Here is a 20,946-nt window from a genome sequence, read left to right on the forward strand (position 1 = left end):
AGATAGAGGTAACTAACTGACCAGTGACATACACAGAACCTCTGTATATAGTGTCATTGTACAGGTAATATAGGGCTCACCAGTGACATTTTACACAGGAGCTCTGCATATAGTGTAAGTGTACAGGCAATACAGAGATCACCAGTGACATTATACACATGAGCTCTGTACATAGTATACAGTGTATAGAGTCAGTGCACAGATAACACACTGACTCACCAGTGACATTACACACAAGAGCTCTGTATATACTACATAATGTATAGTGTCGGTGTACAAGTAACATACTGGCTCACCAGTAACATTAAACACAATAGCTCTGTAAATACTAAATAGTGTATATTGTCAGTGTACAGGTAACACACTGACTCACCAGTTATATACACAAGCTCTGTATATAGTGTAAGTGTATAGCGTAAGTGTACAGATAATACACTGACTCATCATTGAAATCTCTAGTTGAAGATATTCATCTTCACTTTTCTTCTTCATCGAGTGCAGACTGCCATCACTTCTACCAGCCAGGACTCATGTCTGCATTAAATAACGCAGTTATCAAGTGCACATTACCCAATTTTTCCCCAACTTCTATGCCAGATGAATAAAAAAAGTGACAGTGTTGCCCTGCACAGTAACAGGACCTCCCACCGCCCTGCTTCAAAAATAAAATATATCACAGCAGTAATAATATCCATTAATTAGCCCCTACAGTAATAATGTCCTACATCCTGGCACCTTCCTATAATAACGTCCCACATCCTGGCCCCATGTGTCTCCATCCTGCTCCCATATGTCCTCCCATCATAGCCCCAAGTGTCCGCCCATCCAGGCCCCATATGTATCCATCCTGCCCCATATACAGTATGTCTCCATAGTGCCTCATATATGTCCTCTTATCCTGTCCCCCCATGTCTCCATCCTGACTCCATTTAGGTCCTCTCATCCTGCCTCCATATGGGTCCTCTCATCCTGCTTCCTTATAGGTCCTCTCATCCTGCTTCCATATAGGTCCTCTCATCCTGCCCCCTATGTCTTCATCATGCTCCCTTATATGTCTTCATCCTGCCCCATCATATGTTTCCATCCTGCCCCCATATGTCTCCATCTTGCCCCTGTATATGTCATCTCCTCCTACCCCCCATGTCACCCTATATTGCCAAATTGAGGTAAATAATATGTTCTCCTTACCTGGTGGCTTCCTCTTCCTCAACCATTTGAGGCGCGGACGCGCTGGCGAATGACAGTGACATCATACGCCAGTGATGTGCGCGCTGAGGTCAGCTGCCAGCCTCTGATTGTCTAGCGGCTCCTATTGCTGTGCAGGAAGCGGTCCTGCATGGCAATAGGTTGTAACTGAATACGCATCCGAGGATTCACATTCAGTTATTAGCAAACGGCCGAATCCTGCCCCTGGGGCCCAGTGAGGAGGGAAGCCCAGTCTGGGCCCCCCTCCTCATCAGCCCTATATGCCAGTAAGGGCAATAATGTCCTTATGATGGCCCTGTTCATGGCTGAATGTATTCTATCCAATTAATAACTTTGTTGTCTCAGTGTTTTGAAAAAGCCTTATTGCATGAAGAGGTACACATATACACTTTATAATTGCATGAATGGTCTGCATTCTGCGGCTTGTGGCTTATATGTGTTAGGAAACTTCAAACATTATCATGCCATAGAGTCTGAAGACTATCATGACTATTGGGATTTGTAATTGCAGAACCACTGGGGAGCTAAAGACTGCAAATAACAGATGTATAGGTTTAAAGTCAATCCATAAGCAGTTTAAAATCTAAAAAGCTCATAAATAATTAGTAATCTTAGCAATAGAATTAAAAGCATGCATTAAATAATATATAGACAAGCACTGATAGCTCACCACTGATTTACCTGACAGCTATCTATGTCTGTGCAACAAAAGTTAATGGTAAACTGTACTCTTAAATTGTCCAAGCAATGAATGGTAAACTGTACTCTTAAATTGTCCAAGCAATGGGTCCTTGTATGTTACTGGAGTGATGGTAATGTGCATTAAAACATCCAAAGCAAAGTAATGCTAATCAGGACTTCAGATAATCTTCCACTGGCTTTATTTGCACATGTAACGGGAATAAAAGTGGTTTAAGGGGTTTAAGGGCTAATGCAGATGTCCATGGATCTCGGACCGACCACGAGCAGCAATGCACAGACTGGCTGCACGTCTCCTGACAGGCTCATAGAAATATATGATGCTGTCAAGCTCCGATTGGGAGATCCGCGGTCAGTCCATTTATTGCGATCCATGACAACTGGTCTCGGAGGTGGACTGGCCTGTTTATCGGCTGCAAACTGGAGGATATGGTTCCCGGCTGCAATCCGGAGGATATCGTGTACTGTGCAGTGCTGTGGGTTGAACATTAACACGGTGGTGCAATCGCCCACAGCAAACGGTCACAAAGGTGGACTGGCGTGTTTATTGGCTGCAATCCAGAGGATATGGTTCCCGGCTGCGATCAGGAGGCTATCGTGTGCTGTGTTTATGCGAGTTGAACATTAAAGAGACTTTTGTTTTTAAACTTTGCTGGGTCACTGCCTCATCACTGCATAGGGTGCTACCACTGCACAACAAGAATTAAGGTCCTAATTATGACAAATATTATCTACTATTGGTCACCAAACAGTGAATCAGTCACTGTAAACTTGCCAAGAGGGTAAGCATTGAATAATACTTACTCTCAACGGTGGTTAAGCAGTACATTGAGAATTACTCACTGGAACCCTATCCTTAACCCCTTTACCCCAAGGGTGGTTTGCACGTTAATGACCGGGCCAATTTTTTCAATTCTGAACACTGTCAGTATATGAGGTAATAACTCTGCGACACTTCAACAGATACCAGTGATTTTGAGACAGTTTTTTTCGTTGCATATTGTACTTCATGATTGTGGTAAAATTTATACGGTATGACTTGCGCTTATTTGTGAAAAAAAAAAACTGAAATTTGGCAAAATTTCACAATTTTCCAAATTTGAATTTTCATGCCCTTAACTCACAGAGATATGTCACACAAAATAGTTAATAAACAATATTTCTCATATGTCTACTTTACATCAGCACAATTTTGGAACCAACATTTTTTACGTCAGAAAGTTATAAGGGTTAAAATTTGACCAGTGATTTTTAATTTTTCCAGCAAAATTTACAAAAAAAATTTTTTTTAGGGACATCACATTTGAAGTCACTTTGAGGGGTCTATATGGCAGAAAATACCCCAAACTGACACCATTCTAAAAACTGCATGCCTCAAGGTGCTCAAAACTACATTCAAGAAGTTTATTAGGTGCTTCACAAGAATATTTTGAAAAAATAAACATTTTACTTTTTTCACAAAAAAATTGACATCAGATCCAAATTTTTTTATTTTGACAAGGTTAGCAGGAAAAAAAATCAACCCCAAAATTTGTTTTGTAATTTGCCCTGAGCATGCCGATACCCCATAAGAGTGAGAAAACCACTGTTTGGGCACACGGCAGAGCTCGGAAGGGAAGGAGCGCCATTTGACTTTTTGAATGCAAAACATACGGAACATAAGGAACAGAGCGATATTTGCCTCCTGGAGGGCAGATTTTCCTAGAACAGTTTGCAGACTCCATATACAGAGCCCCTAATTGCTAGAAAAGAGGAATCCCCTGTCAAGTGGCCCCATTTTGAAAACTATACCCCTTGGGGAATTTATGTACAGGTGTAGTGACGATTTTGACTCCATAGGTATTTTTCAGAAACAAGCAGCAATGAATGTTGTTGAATGAAAATTGCAAACTACCGTTGTAGTGACCAGTACGCTGTAGTGACCAGTACGTTATGCCCAGCCCGTGCTTCTAGAGGCATGCACCCGTAAGTTAGGCGGGCTGTCATAACTCCAGAAAGGCCAAGCGTGGACGCTATATGTGGTTTAGGTACACTGTGGGGCTCAGAAGGGAGGGGGCATTTGGATTTGAGAGCACAGAATTTGCTGAATTTATTTGGCGGGTGAGGAGCCATTTTGCTGTGTCAGAGCATTTTTACTACCAGTAACATGGAAGCCCCCTATATTTCCATTAACAGATGACAGGCCCGAGTGGGGACTTGCTTTTTTTGTGGATTGAGTTGAAGCTTTTATTGGGAACATTTTACATAACGTTTTGGATCACAGTTATCCGGCACTCTACACTGACCACTTACTTTGGGGTTTCCATCTAAATCTCTGAATTACGTGATTCAGATGAAACCCCCCCCCGAGGGATCCATTCACAATAATGAGGCAGCAGAGTTACTCTGGACTCTGTCTGGCCTCTGTTCAGCAGTGTCCTTTTCAGAAGTGAAAGAAACTGTGGCAGACACTATTTTTATGCAATCCTAAAAAGACAGACTCCGCCGGATCACAGGTCAGACGGCGTCCACAGTGCCTCCATCTGCCTCCTTATAGGGAATCTTCCACCAGAGCTTCTGTCTGAATCACGTATTTCAGAGATTTACACGGAAACTGCAATGCAAAAGCTCAGCGCAGAGTGCAGGATAAATGTGCGCCGAGCCTTACTGCGATCTCTGGGAGGCAGAATGTAAAAATCAATAGCAGGTGAAGAATTGGTTTTATTTATTTTTATGCAGTTTATTTTTATGCAGTTACTTATGAGATATAAGTGATTACGCGACTTTATTCTTCGGGTCGGTGCAATTACAGCAATACCAGATTTATATCAATTTTTTATGTTTGGCTTCTGTCACACACTAAAAGACACTTTATATTGCAAAAAGCATTAAGCTACTTACGGTAGCGGCATTTCTCGGAGGCCCATGACAGCACGACGAGAGAGGGGATCCGCCCATTAGGAACAGGAAACCTACAGATACAAAAGGGCGGCACCTCTCCCCTGCATCAGTTGTATTTCAGAGCCTTGAGAGGACTACCGCGGTTAGTAGCACACAAAAATACACATTATATACAGTTTATATACAAAATTTTAACCCATATATTGGAACTGGGCATATACACGTGAGATATATACATTATAGGAGGTGCAACCCCCACGTGAAATAGGGAGGGAACTAAGGGTGCTGTCATGGGCCTCCGAGAAATGCCGCTACCGTAAGTAGCTTAATGCTTTACTCGGACTCCCATGACAGCACGACGAGAGATTTACAGAGATGTAACACTACCTTAGGGAGGGACTATAGCCTGCAGCACCCTTAACCCGAAGGTGAGATCAGAGGAGGCCCCTAAATCCAACCTATAGTGCTTAAAGAAGGTGGACGGGGATGACCATGTGGCCGCCTTACATATCTGGTCGATTGATACTCCAGATTTCTCCGCCCAGGATGTAGCCATGGCCCTGGTGGAATGCGCCCTCAGATTCTGCGGAGTCGGACCCCCACCTGCAGTATAAGCCAAAGAGATAGCCTCCCTAATCCACTTTGCTAGTGTGTACTTTGATACCCTGAGTCCTTTTCTGGGATTTTGGAAAGATAAAAATAAGGCATTATCTTTCTTCCATGTATCAGTAACAGAGATGTATTCTAACAGGCATCTCCTAACGTCTAGTGTATGGAGTAGCTCTTCTTTAGGGTTGGAGGGATTGGGAATGAAAGATGGTAACACTATCTCCTGTGACCTGTGAAACCGAGATGATACTTTTGGTAAATAGGCCGGGTCTGGTCTGAGGACTACCCTATCTGGCAGAAACTCTGTGTAAGGGGAAATTCTGGAGAGAGCTTGTATATCTCCTACCCTACGGGCAGATGTTATTGCTACCAGAAATGCTGTTTTAAGGGATAATGCTTTAATTGAAGCTGATTGTAATGGTTCAAACGGCTCTCTAGTCAATGCTGACAGGACTAGGTTAAGATCCCAAGGCATAGATCTATCCCTATGTATGGGTCTAGCCCTACTAGAGGCTTTAATGAACCTTGAGATCCAATAATTATTGGCGACGTTACATGAAAACAAGGCCCCTAGGGCCGAGACTTGTACTTTTAGGGTACTAGTGGATAGATCTAGCTCTAAGCCCCTTTGCAGGAATTCTAAGATCTGTTTTATAGGTATTCCCTCTTCTAAATTAAAGTCAGAAGAGGCCAGGAATTTCCGCCAGGTTCTAGCGTAGATTGTTGTTGTAATCTGCTTCCTACTTTTCATAAGGGTTTCAATCAAATTTGGGGAGAACCCTTTGTTTTTCAGCAACGCCCTCTCAAACTCCATGCCGTCAAATGGAGACTCTTTACTTGAGGATGGCTGATCGGACCCTGGTGGAGCAAATCTGGGATGTCCGGAAGCACCCAGGGGTCCTCCACTGACATGACCCTGAGCCAGGTGAACCAGGCCCTTCTGGGCCAGAATGGGGCAATCAATATAACTCTTGCCCGATCTTCTCTTATTTTCCTGATTACCAGAGGTATCAGGCCCAGCGGGGGGAACGCATAAGCCAACCGAAAGTCCCAGTTGATCAGAAAGGCGTCTACCGCCAGAGGATTCTCCCTGGGATTTAGGGAACAGAATTTTATTGTCTTTCGGTTGTCCCTGGTGGCAAATAAATCCACCTCTGGATGTCCCCATTTTTGGACAATCTGGTTGAACACGAGATCGTTTAGAGACCATTCCCCTTGTCTCAGGGTGTTGCGGCTTAGAAAGTCCGCTTTCACATTTTCTTTTCCTCTTATGTGCAGTGCGGTTAAAGATAGAAAATTGTTCTCCGCTGTCTGGAATAACCGGTCCGCCACTCTCATCAGAGATTCGGAATGAGTTCCACCCTGGTGATTTATGTATGCGACCGCCACCTGGTTGTCCGAGAGGATCTTGACGTGGTGACCCTGCAGACATATGAGGAATTTTTTAACAGAAAGTTCAATTGCCATTAACTCTCTGTGGTTAGAGGAGGCTGATGTTAAGGGGTCCCATAGACCCTGAACTATCATGTCATCCATGTGTGCTCCCCAACCTGAAGGGCTAGCGTCCGTTGTTACAATACGTGTCACCCGTGTTACCCAGGGAACTCCCGCCGATAAATTGTCACTGTTTAGCCACCATCTAAGAGAAGTAAGGGCTTTTGGACCCAAGGTAATCTGACTCTGCAAAGACCCCTGTAAAATTCTATCATTAACCAGTACCTCGGATTGTAAAGGTCTGGTATGAAATTGGGCCCAACGGACAGCGGGAATGCATGAGGTTAGAGATCCTAACAGTGACATAGCCTGTCTAAGGGTCATGGATGGTTTATCAATTGCTTTAGATACTTGTTGTTGGATGTGTAACAACTTGTCAGGCGGAAGACAACACTGTTGGGTTTCTGAATTTAACAACAGCCCTAAGAATCTCTGTATCATTTGGGGCTGTAACCGGGATTTTTCATAATTTATGATCCACCCCAGATGTTCAAGTTTGGTTGTGGTTGTCTCTAGTTGTGAGAGGCAATGGTCTGCCGAACTTCCCACTATAAGGAAGTCATCCAAATAGGGGACAATCAGGATGTCAGATTCTCGCAAGTGCGCCATGACTTCGGCCACTAACTTTGTAAATACCCTAGGGGCCGCTGATAGGCCAAAGGGAAGAGCTCTGAACTGGAAGTGACGAACCTGACCCCCCATTGTCACAGCTACTCTCAGGAATCTCTGGAAGTCTTCATGTATTGGAACATGATAGTATGCGTCCTTTAAATCCACAACTACCATGAAGCAGTGTTTAAACAACATTTTTATTGCTGTACTGACTGTTTCCATTTTAAATGATTCATTGACCAGGAATTCATTAAGGCTTTTGAGATTTATGATCGTTCTAAATGATCCGTCTGGCTTCTTGATCAGAAAAAGAGGAGAGTAAAATCCCCTCCCTCTTTCTGATCCTGGGATTTCGATCAAAACTCTCTTGGAGCATAAGTTCATGACCTCTGCTTCCAGGGCTGCTTGTTCAAGGGGGGAGGAGCGTAAAGGGGTTAACTTAAATTTATCCCGAGGCCAATGACTAAAGTCAAGCTTTAGGCCTTTAGCTATAATGCCTCGGACCCATTTACTGTTCGAAATGTCAAACCATGCTGAAGAGAATGTTGACAGTCTACCCCCCACGGGGATTGCTAGTCATTGGTCCGGCTTTTTTTGTTCTTTTGAGGAACGGCGAAACATATAGCCCGTACCTCTTCCGCGTCTGTCCTCCCATCTAAAACTCTCTCTAGAGGGTGAGGACCCGCGTTTCTTTCCGCGACCAAATCTTCTTCTGTTGAAGGGCCGACGGTAGGATGCTGAAGAAGGATTAGGAAATTTCTTCTTGTCATCCCCCGCTTTCTCCAGCAACTCATCCAGAGTTGGACCAAAGAGATATTCTCCCTTACATGGGATTGCGCAGAGCTTAGCTCTGGATTGTATGTCGCCTGACCAGCACTTCAACCATAAGGCTCTACGAGCCGCGTTGGAGAGCCCTGCCGCTCTAGCCGCCATCCTGACTGAGTCCACCGAAGCGTCTGATAGAAAGGCCGCAGCATTTTGAATTGTTGGTAAGGCCTTCAGAATAGAATCTCTGGAAGCGCCGTCCTTAAGCTGGGTCTCTAACTGATCCAGCCAGACCATTAAAGATCTGGCTGTACATGTTGCGGCAACCGCTGGTCTGAGAGATCCTGCCGCTGTTTCCCAGGTACCTTTAAGGAAAATGTCCGCTTTTCTATCAAGGGGGTCCTTGAGGGTCCCCATATCCTCAAATGGCAACGAGGCTCTCTTGGATGCTTTTGCCACCGCCGCATCCAACTTAGGGGCTTTGTCCCATGTCTCTACAACCGGATCATCAAAGGGGTACCTGCGTTTTAAAGCTGGCGGTAAGGAACCCTTCTTTTCCGGCTTCTTCCATTCCCGGAGGATTAAGTCTTGAATCTTTTCGTTCACTGGAAAAGATCTGTGTTTTTTACGATCCAGTCCGCTGAACATCATCTCTTGCTTTGAGGGCTGCGGCTTGGTTTCTTCTATGCCCATTGTGCCCCTAACTGACTTGACCACTTTGTCAATCTTATCCAGGGGCAGACAAAATCGTCCAGACTCCTCATCTGATGAAGAGGAGGAAGGACTAGAGTGATAGGCACCCTCTTCTCTTTCTTCCTCCGAAGAATTAGAGTCCAGGGGGGTTCTATGTTTTGAACCTCCCGTTTGGGATAGGGACCGTAGAGATTCCCTCACTTCCAAACGTATCATCTCCTTCAGGTTTGCCGCACTCACAGACTCTTCTGCTACCTGGGGGGGGGACAGTATAGGTGATAACTACTATCTGACCTAATGTCGCTTCCACCCCACCACACCTGTAGACCTCACCGTCTGTTGTATACAGGGGGCACATAATTTCTTAGGATAACAGTCTGGTAAGGGGACTCCACAGAGGGCACACTCCTTATGTTTTGACTTGTCACTCTTCTTTCCCTAGAATGATAAAGTATAAGGGGCCCGCGTCACAGAGTGAACTTTCACGTAGATCACTTACCCGTGCGCCAAAGTAAAGTACCGGAATGCGAGGGGGTTCTTTCCTAGTCGAAGCTCTTGATCCCTGCCCGGATGAGCTTTTACGACTGGACTGGTCGCTTCTGTCTTTCTCCTTGGGCTTCTGACGCACATCATCAAGCAGCTGCTGCTGCTCACCACCACTCTCCATGACGAATTGCGACCAAAAGCAGGGTTCCGGAATCGTCACCTGCTTAAATCCCCCTTGGATCCGGTCAGCAGATAGGTCAGTGCCATTCCCATTGGCCCAGGATACCGCAGGGATGATAGGATTCATGTGGGAGAATACTGGTAATCAGGATACATGGGCGCCGCCATTTTGGATCGACTGCGCATGCGCAGACATCCGGCGACCCGGAAGCGGCTACTAACTCCGCCCCCCCGCGTCACCGCACCCGGAAACGCTCCAGCACACGCTGAGAGCGGTGCAGGACGCCGGGGACGGATCGCAGCGCTCCGGCCACATAATCCTGACGCCGGCACCCCGCAAGTACGCCACCGCTGCACCGCCAATGGGAAATACTTACCGGCGCTGACGCTGATGGAGGCGAGAAATCCTCTGGACTCTGCTCCCTGCTGCGAACGCCACCGACGTGCAGTCCAGCAAGGACCACCGTGGCGTCTCCAGGGATCTCCGCACCGGCCGAGGTAGGAGACCCCCTCGCTACCGGAATCGGCCGGCCGGCCTGGGCTCCATAAGATTCATCTGTGGGCACCCATCCCTTTAGGAACAGGAAACCAACTGATGCAGGGGAGAGGTGCCGCCCTTTTGTATCTGTAGGTTTCCTGTTCCTAATGGGCGGATCCCCTCTCTCGTCGTGCTGTCATGGGAGTCCGAGTAAAAATAGTTTTTGCATCATCATATTTTGGCCCATAGAGTAATGTGAGGGCTTGTGTTTTGCAGGACAAGTTGACGTTTTTATTGGTACCATTTTCGGGCACATGACATTTTTTGAGCGCTTTCTATTCCTACTTTTAGAAGGCAGAATGAACAAAAGCCAGCAATTCAGTAATTTTTTTTTTTTTTTTTTTAGGTGGGGGGTGTTTATGCCATTCCGTGTGTGGTCAAATTGATAAGGCAGTTTTATTCTTCGGATCTGCATGATTACAGCAATACCTCACTTATATATTTTTTTTGTTTTGGCGCATTTATACAATAAAAACAATTTTATAGACAAAATATTTATTTTTACATCGCTTTATTCTGAGAGCTATAACTTTTTTATTTTTTTGCTGATGGAGATGTATGGTGGCTTTTTTTGGTGGGACAAGATGACATTTTCAGCAGTTCCATGTTTAGTTATATCTGTCTTTTTGATCGCGTTTTTTTCCAGTTTTTGTTCGGCAGTATGATGATAAAGCATTGTTTTTTGCTTTGTTTTTTTTTGTATGGAGTTCACTAAAGGGGTTAAGTGGTGGGATAGTTTTATAGGTTGGGTCGTTGCAAATGCGGCCATACCAAATATATGTACTTTTATTGTTTATATATTTTTTTCATTCAAATATTTATTTATAGATACAATATCTTTCGATTTTTTTATTATTGTTTTTGATTTATATATATATATATATATATATATATATATATATATATATATATATATATATATATATACCGGTGTGTATATATATATATATATATATATATATATATATATATATATATATATATATATATATATATATATATATATATATATATATATATATATATATATATATATATATATATATATATATATATATATATATATATATATATATATATATATATATATATAGAAAAAATTAGAACAGATTACCACACTTGCAGTGTAAAGCTCTCCAAACCAGTGTTCAGATGGCTCCAATAATATGAGAAAAAAGGAAAACAGCACAAAAAAGATTGTAGAAAAGGTGGGTTTTAATGCCTGGACGGCGTGGGAACGATTCGGATTTCCAATCCTTTTTCAAGCAGTGAACATACAAATGAAGTGAGAATATATAGCTGTTACACATGTTAATTATTAATTTGTTATTAAGAAATTATCTACATTCATAGCATCAAAATCCATATATTATATATTGAAACAAAGTGCATCAGTGCTTACTTTCTCCAAGATATACATATATCCTGAAACAGTATTTATTAGATAAAGTGCATTGTGACTGTAAACAAAATACATTAAGTGGTCAATTAAAACTTCACAGATGTCCCAATCTATTATGAAAGCAAACCGGAGACGTACTTACAAACATATCGCCGCATGTATTTCATTCTCGGCGTCTTCCTAGAGTCACTGCGCATGTCTGTGACACCTAGCTGAAGACACACGGAATTATGGTCGGCGCCTGCGCACAGATGTTCCAAAGACGTAAACGCCATCTTGGAAAAGGGAATAATCCCTGACTTCAAGAAGAAAGATAGAAAGCTCCAAAAATAAAAAACAATATGTATGTTTTTACTAAGCGCTTATCTCCTAAGCCATCTTTAGATGTTATATTAACAAACTGATACTAAATAGTCATATATTTGTTTGGCTGATACAAGCGCTGTTCATATATATAAATAGACACACCCACAATGTCCTTATAGTTAAAAGAGCCTATATTAAGCCCAAATGGCGTGAATGGTCCAGACATAAGTCCGTAAAAGATTCACGAAAGCCCTCCCCAATTAAGTGGGGCTTCGTGCATCAGCACAGGGACACAGAGAAAGTGGGGGGTGGACCATCCCCCTCAATTAACTCATGTCACCCGTAAGAAATAGACCATATAATTTTCCGCCATAGTAAAACAATGAATAAATAAAGGGACAAGTGAGTGCCAGTCATATTTTTTATTCAAGAATGTTGACAAACCATATTTTCAAGCAACTACCAATAATTTGTGCACAGAATACGTCTTTACTTTCATAGATTGGGATATCTGAAAAGAAACAAATTAAAAACAGTTTTTTAGTACATATATGAAAAAGGAAAAACATATTCACACCTTCTATAGGACTTGACTAGTTTTGAAATCCACATTTAATCCATGTGGTTTTAATGTATTGAGTTTCACAATCCACTCCAATTCTCTCTTTTTAAGTAATCGCACTCGATCACCTCCTCTTCTCTGAGCAGGGATCATCATGTCAATAATGCGGAATCGCAATTGTTTTTCTGTATGTGATTTCTCCACAAAGTGCTTAGACACAGGTAGGTCCATACGTTTCTTCCTTATGGGATGTCGGTGTTGATTAATACGAGTTTTAAAATCACAAGTCGTTTCACCGACATACCATAAGGAACAAGGACACTGTAACAAATACACAACAAATTCAGAGTCACAAGTTAGAAAATGCTGTATTTTATATTCTTCTCGAGTAATTGGGTGAACAAAACTTGACCCTTTAAGCATCATGTTGCAGTTAACACATGATAGGCATGGAAAACACCCCTTTCTACTCTGGCCAGATAATGTGGTTTGATTAGACCTTTTAAACGATACAATATCTGATTTTACTAAAGTAGAGCCAATGGTACGGTTACGTTTATAGGAAAAAATTGGTAAATTGGAAAATTCTGTCACATGTGGAAGACATTTGGACAGCATCCCCCAATGTTTACACACAATCTTTGAAATTTTTCCACTTTCCTCACAAAAGGATGTAACCAAAGGTATGCGGTTTAGATCCCTTTTGTAAGGTTTCTTTTGAAGAAGGACTTCTCTTTTCATCAAATCTACTTTGTTTTTCTGTCTATCTAAGAGATTGTTGGGGTAGCCTCTATCTGAAAATTTTTTTATGGTACTTTCCATGGACTTTTGCAAAGAGTCCTCCTTACTTTCAATACGCATAACTCTAATCAACTGGCTGAACGGGATCGATTCTATTGTTTTTTTAGGATGTTGGCTATTATATAGAAGAAGGTCATTTTTATCAGTAATCTTTGAAAACAGTTGAGTTGTAAGTCTATTGTTGTCAATTTTCACATTAACATCCAAAAATTGAATGTTCGTATTTGAATGTACCAAAGTAAATTTAATTGTATCATCAACTGTATTCAAATAGTTGTGGAATTCAATTAATGAGCTCTCTGAACCCGTCCAAATCAGGAAGACGTCGTCTATGTATCTCCACCACGCAGCCACATAGCTGAAGTGGGGAGACACATAGACGAAATCCTCTTCAAGGACACTCATCACTATATTCGCATAGGCGGGCGCCATATTTGCGCCCATGGCGACTCCTCGCACTTGCAGATAATATATATCTCTAAATAGAAAGTAATTTTTGGTTAATATCAGTTCAAGCAGTTCTAAGATAAATCTTTTGCTTCCCTCAGTGTATTGAGTGTTTTGTAATTTTTTACTAACTGCTGTTAGACCCTTACTATTTTCAATTGACGTATATAGAGAGATTACATCAAATGAAGCCAGTATAACTTCACCTGTTATCTCAATTCCACCAATTTTCTCGAGAAAATCTGTCGTATCTCTTACAAAAGACTCTGTATGATTGGCAATAGGGTTCAGAATTCGATCTAAAAAGATTCCAATGTGAGAAAGAATGGAATCGCAGCCTGAAACAATAGGTCTACCCGGAGGATGTATGAGAGACTTATGTATTTTTGGTAGAATATACATCACAGGAGTGATGGGAAATTCCACTGTCAAAAAATCAAAGACATCTTGGTCAATTAATTGTCTATCAAGGGCATCATCCAAAATGGATTTTATATCCCTTGCAATGTCAAATTTTGGATCATGAGTAAGTCTCTCATACACCTCCGGGTCAGTAAGTTGTCCATTAATTTCATCGATATAGTCTTTTTTGTTCATAATAACGACTGCGCCACCCTTATCTGCACTTTTAATAATTATTTCATCATCATGTGCCAATTCATACAGAGCCTCCATTTCACCTGCCGTCATATTGGGACATAAAAATTGGTTAGTGCACTCTTTTTTCAATTTCTCTATATCTTGGTTAACAGCTGAAATAAAAGCCTCAATCACAGATGAATTATTTGGTGGAGTAAAGTTACTTATTTTTTTCAAATTCAGCTGTTGTAAATTGAGACTACAGTTGATAGGCTTTACTAAATTTGGTTTATTAGAAAACCACTCTTTAAGTTTAATGGATCTGAAAAATCGCTGAAGATCCATACTGAGTTGGAGCCAGTCCACATGCGTACTTAACCCAAAAGATAACCCCTTATTCAAAACTGATATTTGATTTTCATTAAGAGTCTTACTTGAGATATTCACAATTAAGTCTGTTCTTTGCTCCTTGTCGCCATCTGTTTCTCTACTAGTGATTTGTTTTTCCCTCTTTTCTCTTTTTTGTTGTCTCCGGTGTTTTTTTCCTCCCCTTTTCCTGCCATTTTCGTTTTTTCTTTCATAGGGTCCGGTCCTGAAAAAATTAACATTAGATAGCAAATTTCCATTATTATGGTAATGAATTCCATTTTTTTCTGTCCAATAACCTCTTTTTTTCAATTGCCCGAATTATCTCTTTGCCAGTTATAGATGTTTCCATCTTTATAATCATCCATGTCTCGGTTCCATTTTCTACGTTTTACATCCTCCAATTCAAGGCGTAATTTGTCCATTTTAATTTTTATAGATTCTTTAAAGTTATTCCATTCTTCCTCTTTCATAAGACTTTTTATTTCTACTTCCACCGATGATATATCACATCTCAATTTTTTGGTCTCTTGTTGTAAAAATTCAACATTTAAGAGGATTATGTCCAAGCCGTATTTATTAGAAATCATACTAAACTTTGTACAAAAAGACGCATCACTTGACATCAGATTAGGGCGAATGTTGGAGCGAAGCCCTCTAGGAATTTTTTTAACCCTATAATATTCACTAAGGGTTATTAAGTGTAATTGGGCTGTAGTGAATTTTCTCGTAACATTTTCATATTTTAACTTCAAGTCATATAAAGAAGGTGTACTCAAAAAGGTGGCATTGCTTTCCACCCCTTCAAGTATTCTTTCCCCATCTTCATTGGTATATGCAAAAACACCCGAATCAGGCATATCTTTTTCCATAGCCCACACTGGAAAATAATAAAGCCAAAAATATACAAAAACTGAACAGAAAAACAGAAATAAAAAAGTTCAAAAATTATGCAAAAAGTTAAATAAGTCCGATGCAAATTTCCACAGAGCATAGTATATAGAAAAAAATAGAACAGCATCATATTACCACACTTGCAGTGCAAAGCTCTCCAAGCCAGTGTTCAGATAGCTCCAATAATATGAGAAAAAAAGGAAAACAGCACAAAAAAGATTGTAGAAAAGGTGGGTTTTAATGCCTGGACGGCGTGGCAACGTTTCGGATTTCCAATCCTTTTTCAAGCAGTGAACATACAAATGAAGTGAGAATATATAGCTGTTACACATGTTAATTATTAATTTGTTATTAAGAAATTATCTACATTCATAGCATCAAAATCCATATATTGTATATTGAAACAAAGTGCATCAGTGCTTACTTTCTCCAAGATATACATATATCCTGAAACAGTATTTATTAGATAAAGTGCATTGTGACTGTAAGCAAAATACATTAAGTGGTCAATTAAAACTTCACAGATGTCCCAATCTATTATGAAAGCAAACCGGAGACGTACTTACAAACATATCGCCGCATGTATTTCATTCTCGGCGTCTTCCTAGAGTCACTGCGCATGTCTGTGACACCTAGCTGAAGACACACGGAATTATGGTCGGCGCCTGCGCACAGATGTCCCAATCTATTATGAAAGCAAAATATATATATGAACAGCGCTTGTATCAGCCAAACAAATGTATGACTATTTAGTATCAGTTTGTTAATATAACATCTAAAGATGGCTTAGGAGATAAGCGCTTAGTAAAAACATACATATTGTTTTTTATTTTTGGAGCTTTCTATCTTTCTTCTTGAAGTCAGGGATTATTCCCTTTTCCAAGATGGCGTTTACGTCTTTGGAACATCTGTGCGCAGGCGCCGACCATAATTCCGTGTGTCTTCAGCTAGGTGTCACAGACATGCGCAGTGACTCTAGGAAGACGCCGAGAATGAAATACATGCGGCGATATGTTTGTAAGTACGTCTCCGGTTTGCTTTCATAATAGATTGGGACATCTGTGAAGTTTTAATTGACCACTTAATGTATTTTGCTTACAGTCACAATGCACTTTATCTAATAAATACTGTTTCAGGATATATGTATATCTTGGAGAAAGTAAGCACTGATGCACTTTGTTTCAATATACAATATATGGATTTTGATGCTATGAATGTAGATAATTTCTTAATAACAAATTAATAATTAACATGTGTAACAGCTATATATACTCACTTCATTTGTATGTTCACTGCTTGAAAAAGGATTGGAAATCCGAAACGTTGCCACGCCGTCCAGGCATTAAAACCCACCTTTTCTACAATCTTTTTTGTGCTGTTTTCCTTTTTTCTCATATTATTGGAGCTATCTGAACACTGGCTTGGAGAGCTTTGCACTGCAAGTGTGGTAATATGATGCTGTTCTAATTTTGTCTATATACTATGCTCTGTGGAAATTTGCATCGGACTTATTTAACTTTTTGCATAATTTTTGAACTTTTTTATTTCTATTTTTCTATTCAGTTTTTGTATATTTTTGGCTTTATTATTTTCCAGTGTGGGCTATGGAAAAAGATATGCCTGATTCGGGTGTTTTTGCATATACCAATGAAGATGGGGAAAGAATACTTGAAGGGGTGGAAAGCAATGCCACCTTTTTGAGTACACCTTCTTTATATGACTTGAAGTTAAAATATGAAAATGTTACGAGAAAATTCACTACAGCCCAATTACACTTAATAACCCTTAGTGAATATTATAGGGTTAAAAAAAATCTTAGAGGGCTTCGCTCCAACATTCGCCCTAATCTGATGTCAAGTGATGCGTCTTTTTGTACAAAGTTTAGTATGATTTCTAATAAATACGGCTTGGACATAATCCTCTTAAATGTTGAATTTTTACAACAAGAGACCAAAAAATTGAGATGTGATATATCATCGGTGGAAGTAGAAATAAAAAGTCTTATGAAAGAGGAAGAATGGAATAACTTTAAAGAATCTATAAAAATTAAAATGGACAAATTACGCCTTGAATTGGAGGATGTAAAACGTAGAAAATGGAACCGAGACATGGATGATTATAAAGATGGAAACATCTATAACTGGCAAAGAGATAATTCGGGCAATTGGAAAAAAAGAGGTTATTGGACAGAAAAAAATGGAATTCATTACCATAATAATGGAAATTTGCTATCTAATGTTAATTTTTTCAGGACCGGACCCTATGAAAGAAAAAACGAAAATGGCAGGAAAAGGGGAGGAAAAAAACACCGGAGACAACAAAAAAGAGAAACGAGGGAAAAACAAATCACTAGTAGAGAAACAGATGGCGACAAGGAGCAAAGAACAGACTTAATTGTGAATATCTCAAGTAAGACTCTTAATGAAAATCAAATATCAGTTTTGAATAAGGGGTTATCTTTTGGGTTAAGTACGCATGTGGACTGGCTCCAACTCAGTATGGATCTTCAGCGATTTTTCAGATCCATTAAACTTAAAGAGTGGTTTTCTAATAAACCAAATTTAGTAAAGCCTATCAACTGTAGTCTCAATTTACAACAGCTGAATTTGAAAAAAATAAGTAACTTTACTCCACCAAATAATTCATCTGTGATTGAGGCTTTTATTTCAGCTGTTAACCAAGATATAGAGAAATTGAAAAAAGAGTGCACTAACCAATTTTTATGTCCCAATATGACGGCAGGTGAAATGGAGGCTCTGTATGAATTGGCACATGATGATGAAATAATTATTAAAAGTGCAGATAAGGGTGGCGCAGTCGTTATTATGAACAAAAAAGACTATATCGATGAAATTAATGGACAACTTACTGACCCGGAGGTGTATGAGAGACTTACTCATGATCCAAAATTTGACATTGCAAGGGATATAAAATCCATTTTGGATGATGCCCTTGATAGACAAATAATTGACCAAGATGTCTTTGATTTTTTGACAGTGGAATTTCCCATCACTCCTGTGATGTATATTCTACCAAAAATACATAAGTCTCTCATACATCCTCCGGGTAGACCTATTGTTTCAGGCTGCGATTCCATTCTTTCTCACATTGGAATCTTTTTAGATCGAATTCTGAACCCTATTGCCAATCATACAGAGTCTTTTGTAAGAGATACGACAGATTTTCTCGAGAAAATTGGTGGAATTGAGATAACAGGTGAAGTTATACTGGCTTCATTTGACGTAATCTCTCTACATACGTCAATTGAAAATAGTAAGGGTCTAACAGCAGTTAGTAAAAAATTACAAAACACTCAATACACTGAGGGAAGCAAAAGATTTATCTTAGAACTGCTTGAACTGATATTAACCAAAAATTACTTTCTATTTGGAGATATATATTATCTGCAAGTGCGAGGAGTCGCCATGGGCGCAAATATGGCGCCCACCTATGCGAATATAGTGATGAGTGTCCTTGAAGAGGATTTAGTCTATGTGTCTCCCCACTTCAGCTATGTGGCTGCGTGGTGGAGATACATAGACGACATCTTCCTGATTTGGACGGGTTCAGAGAGCTCATTAATTGAATTCCACAACTATTTGAATACAGTTGATGATACAATTAAATTTACTTTGGTACATTCAAATACGAACATTCAATTTTTGGATGTTAATGTAAAAATTGACAACAATAGACTTACAACTCAACTGTTTTCAAAGATTACTGATAAAAATGACCTTCTTCTATATAATAGCCAACATCCTAAAAAAAAAATAGAATCGATCCCGCTCAGCCAGTTGATTAGAGTTAAGCGTATTGAAAGTAAGGAGGACTCTTTGCAAAAGTCCATGGAAAGTACCATAAAAAAATTTTCAGATAGAGGCTACCCCAACAATCTCTTAGATAGACAGAAAAACAAAGTAGATTTGATGAAAAGAGAAGTCCTTCTTCAAAAGAAACCTTACAAAAGGGATCTAAACCGCATACCTTTGGTTACATCCTTTTGTGAGGAAAGTGGAAAAATTTCAAAGATTGTGTGTAAACATTGGGGGATGCTGTCCAAATGTCTTCCACATGTGACAGAATTTTCCAATTTACCAATTTTTTCCTATAAACGTAACCGTACCATTGGCTCTACTTTAGTAAAATCAGATATTGTATCGTTTAAAAGGTCTAATCAAACCACATTATCTGGCCAGAGTAGAAAGGGGTGTTTTCCATGCCTATCATGTGTTAACTTGCAACATGATGCTTAAAGGGTCAAGTTTTGTTCACCCAATTACTTGAGAAGAATATAAAATACAGCATTTTCTAACTTGTGACTCTGAATTTGTTGTGTATTTGTTACAGTGTCCTTGTTCCTTATGGTACTCAATACATTAAAACCACATGGATTAAATGTGGATTTCAAAACTAGTCAAGTCCTATAGAAGGTGTGAATATGTTTTTCCTTTTTCATATATGTACTAAAAAACTGTTTTTAATTTGTTTATTTTCAGATATCCCAATCTATGAAAATAAAGACGTATTCTGTGCACAAATTATTGGTAGTTGCTTGAAAACATGGTTTGTCAACATTCTTGAATAAAAAATATGACTGGCACTCACTTGTCCCTTTATTTATTCATTGTTTTACTATGGCGGAAAATTATATGGTCTATTTCTTACGGGTGACATGAGATAATTGAGGGGGATGGTCCACCCCCCACTTTCTCTGTGTCCCTGTGCTGATGCACGAAGCCCCACTTAATTGGGGAGGGCTTTCGTGAATCTTTTACGGACTTATGTCTGGACCATTCACGCCATTTGGGCTTAATATAGGCTCTTTTAACTATAAGGACATTGTGGGTGTGTCTATATATATATATATGAACAGCGCTTGTATCAGCCAAACAAATATATGACTATTTAGTATCAGTTTGTTAATATAACATCTAAAGATGGCTTAGGAGATAAGCGCTTAGTAAAAACATACATATTGTTTTTTATTTTTGGAGCTTTCTATCTTTCTTCTTGAAGTCAGGGATTATTCCCTTTTCCAAGATGGCGTTTACGTCTTTGGAACATCTGTGCGCAGGCGCCGACCATAATTCCGTGTGTCTTCAGCTAGGTGTCACAGACATGCGCAGTGACTCTAGGAAGACGCCGAGAATGAAATACATGCGGCGATATGTTTGTAAGTACGTCTCCGGTTTGCTTTCATAATAGATTGGGACATCTGTGAAGTTTTAATTGACCACTTAATGTATTTTGTTTACAGTCACAATGCACTTTATCTAATAAATACTGTTTCAGGATATATGTATATCTTGGAGAAAGTAAGCACTGATGCACTTTGTTTCAATATACAATATATGGATTTTGATGCTATGAATGTAGATAATTTCTTAATAACAAATTAATAATTAACATGTGTAACAGCTATAT

At 39.9% G+C, this 20,946-nt stretch overlaps 1 long non-coding RNA gene across 1 annotated transcript in view; it reads left to right on the forward strand.

The window, feature by feature from the left end:
• The window catches only part of LOC143813393 (uncharacterized), a 42,020-nt gene extending 21,899 nt beyond the window's left edge, over window positions 1–20,121 (forward strand). The window contains exons 2-3 of the long non-coding RNA XR_013223606.1: window positions 17,771–17,928; window positions 20,019–20,121. This is a non-coding gene — a long non-coding RNA (uncharacterized LOC143813393). The remainder of the gene's footprint in view (window positions 1–17,770; window positions 17,929–20,018) is intronic.
• Window positions 20,122–20,946: the final 825 nt, after the last annotated feature.

Source organism: Ranitomeya variabilis, chromosome 1 (genome assembly GCF_051348905.1).
Source record: "Ranitomeya variabilis isolate aRanVar5 chromosome 1, aRanVar5.hap1, whole genome shotgun sequence".
Lineage (NCBI taxonomy): Eukaryota > Metazoa > Chordata > Amphibia > Anura > Dendrobatidae > Ranitomeya > Ranitomeya variabilis.